Raw genomic sequence first — 3,586 nt, forward strand, 5'->3', positions numbered from 1 at the left:
CCACCCTTTAATCGCTCACACCCCACATGGGCACACGATTAACCTCATCGCTCACACCCCCATGGGCACACGAATGAATGAAACACACATAACATACTTAAAACATCACCGAATCACGATGAACAACTCACCTCAACATCTCATCACCGAATAAGTATGTACATGTTTTCAACGTCATTCAAATAGCCATGCATTCATCACAATGACAATATCAATCACAACTAATTCATCATCACATCAAACACATTGTCACACCTATCTCATATGCACACAATGTTCAATTCTCATCAAGTAATTAAATCAAGTTTTAAAGAAATAAAGTCGGCCACCACCCATATTCATCATTCATCATATAAAACATTTAATTACTTGCACAACGCCCAAAACAGCACTAAGAAACGATACACGGATCAAAAGATACGTCATTTTAAAGTTTTTAGAAAAATTTACACTCAGCAAGGTTCGCTCAGTGAAGCAAGGCAGAAGCGAATCCTTAAGACCTCCGCTCAGCGGACCTCTAGCGACGTCCAACAGAAGCAAACTACGTTGGGACCTCCGCTCAGCGGACCCCCCTCCGCTCAGCGGACCCCCCTCCGCTCAGCGGACCTACGATTTCAGCAAACCCCAAGTCTGCGACAGACCCTACGATTTCACACCCTTTTCACCCAAAAACGATTACAGACATCACATACAGGCATACAATCATCATATATTCAATTATACACCACAAAACATCTTTTAAACGCATTATTAACCAAATAGTTCACACAATTATCATCAATTCAATCCAATTATAACAACCTAACCTAACAACCCCAATGTCTAATTGAATCAAACCATACATCAATCTACCTAATACCTAAGATCACGTAAGAGATACTAAAAGGAAGAGTCCCCCCTTACCTTGATGAATCTCTTGAATGCTCTCCATCTGGTTCCACGTTCTTGCCTCTTTCTCTTATCTTGCTCTTTTCACGTGTTCTTCCTTTCTCCCAAATGATTCCTTTTTCTTATTTTATGAAAAATAAAATAAAATAAATTAACCACAACTTAGTAAAAGGCCTAACCAATTAGCACCCCTCTTTTACTAACATCACACCATAAGCCCAATAGCTCTTACTCCATCATTTTCCAATTAAATCCAAATAAAATACTAAAATTCCAATTATTTAATTTAAATCCAAATTAAATTAATAAACTGAAATTATGGGATGTTACAACTCTCCCCCACTAAAAGAGTTTTCGTCCTCAAAAACATACCTTAGACGAAAAGTTCCGGCTAAGAGTCCTTCATTTGGCTCTCTAACTCCCATGTAACATTCTCACCGGCTGGTCCTCCCCAATCCACTTTCATCGTTGCTATATCTTTACCTCGCATATGTTTCACTTTACGGTCCTCAATCCTCATAGGTAATGTCTCTACAGTCAGATTATCTCGTACATGTATATCATCTACCTGAATCTCATGAGACGGATCCGCAATGTATTTCCTCAACTGAGATACATGGAACACATCATGCAAATTAGCGAGTGCAGGCGGTAAAGTAATCTGATAAGCAACCTTCCCAATCTTCTTAGTAATCTGAAATGGACCAATGAAACGCGGAGTTAATTTCTTCGACTTCAAGGCTCTTCCAATGCCAGTCATCGGAGTAACTCGCATGAACACATGATCTCCTTCCTTAAATTCAATATCCTTCCTTCTTTTGTCATGGTAAATTTTTTGACGACTCTGAGAAGCTCTCATCTTCTCCTGAATCATTTTGATCTTTTCGGTAGTTTGTTGCACAATCTCCGGTCCAACCTGTCGCTACCACGAAAATTAACAGAGTCGCCACTAACATATTTATCCTGAAAAGGAAGGGAATGCCAGCAAACCACAAAACAAAACAACGGTCTCACGACCAGAGAAAAAGGGTAGGGAGTCGGTTACGCGAGGGGAAGGTATTAGCACCTGTCATACCCCAAAATTTGCCCTCGAATCCCACTACTCACAATTTTCCCTTTTAATTACTAATTTTATTTTTACTTATTTTTTTTTTTAAAATCACAAAAAAATTGTATCGGTTTTAATTTTTATTTTTAACTAATTTGCGTGTTTTGTTAATTAAGTTCTTAAAAAATAGTATTCTTTACTTTTTTATCTTATATTCAAAAATCATAAAATAAATAAAAAGATTGAAAAAAGTTTTTTCCTTTTATATTTTAAGTTAGTTTTTTTGAATTGGTTGAATATAGTCATAAATCTCAAATGAAAATCTTAATTTTAGGCTTTTTAGTTATTTTTAATTAGAGTCCATTTGATTTTAGGTTTTTAAACCTAATGTGTATTATATATATTAACTGTCATAACCCTTATTGGAGGAGGGACCGATACTTACATATTTTTGATTCTCTCACAAACTAACAAATCCTAACCTAGGGGAGAGGCACATGATCCACCAATTTCATCTGCACAAAAACTATGCCTTTTCTTACAAACAAAAACCAGATTGGCAAGAATAAGGCACCTTCATCATACACAAACAATAAACAACACATTATTTTATGTTCTTCTTTGTCACTGTACATAAATCCACTCCAAAACTGCAAACAAGCAACCGTGACATTGAAGAAAAATTGCAGACCAAGTTCCAGCACAATTTGAGTCATACAAAGCATCCCTATGAATTCCTCAGGAAATTTTGATACATCCCAGTCGTTCAGGAGCAAGCCAATCATTCTAAATCGCAAAACCCCAATTCTGGTTTCATGACTTTTTACTCTTTACGTCTTTAATTTCGATTTCATATATATAAGCAATTTCAATTCGATTTGCCCATATATTCGTGTTGAAATCGATCTTCTGATGAACACTGGTTGGTTTAATTGCGGTTTTGATGCAAGCATGACGACGTGCCATTGTAGAGCATCAATGTCTCATCCTTTCGTTTTTATAACCGCAAGCGTTATTATTGAAAACTAATCTTTCCATTGAATTTGTAGCATCACTTTTAGATATTACACAGGTCGCAAAAACAACCGTCGCCGGAGAAGACGAAGTCTCGCCGGATTCTGCAGTTCAGTTATTTAGAACGTGATAGCATTATCAAAGCGTGTTTCCAAATCATGAAGTGTCATTGGTCCAGTTGGTAGCGTGTTTGATCCTTCATCCTCCATGTCGCCGGTTCGAATCCTGGTGGTGGAATGTTTTTGGTTAATTCATGTGCTATGGTGTCCTTCGATCCAGTACCACGCGTCTCCGCATGTGCACGATGTGCCTTCGCATCTCCACCAATGGATCAGCGTCAGTGTATGATCAGACGTCCCCCAGCTTGCAATACCACCATGCATCTCCATCAGTAAACCACACCCAATCCTGAGCTAAGTTTCCTCTTTTTATTTATTTTCTATTTATTTAATAACTAGTTTGTATATATATTATTTATTTATTTAATAAGTTGTCTTTTAAATATTCTTTAAAACAAAACTTCCTTTGAATTTTATTTTTTTCCTTTTCACAAAAATATTAAAAAATAAAAATATTTATTAATTTAATTATTAAATAATTTTTATTTGATTAAATGTTTAAATTAATTTAAATATC

Source organism: Vicia villosa, unplaced genomic scaffold (genome assembly GCF_029867415.1).
Source record: "Vicia villosa cultivar HV-30 ecotype Madison, WI unplaced genomic scaffold, Vvil1.0 ctg.001059F_1_1, whole genome shotgun sequence".
Lineage (NCBI taxonomy): Eukaryota > Viridiplantae > Streptophyta > Magnoliopsida > Fabales > Fabaceae > Vicia > Vicia villosa.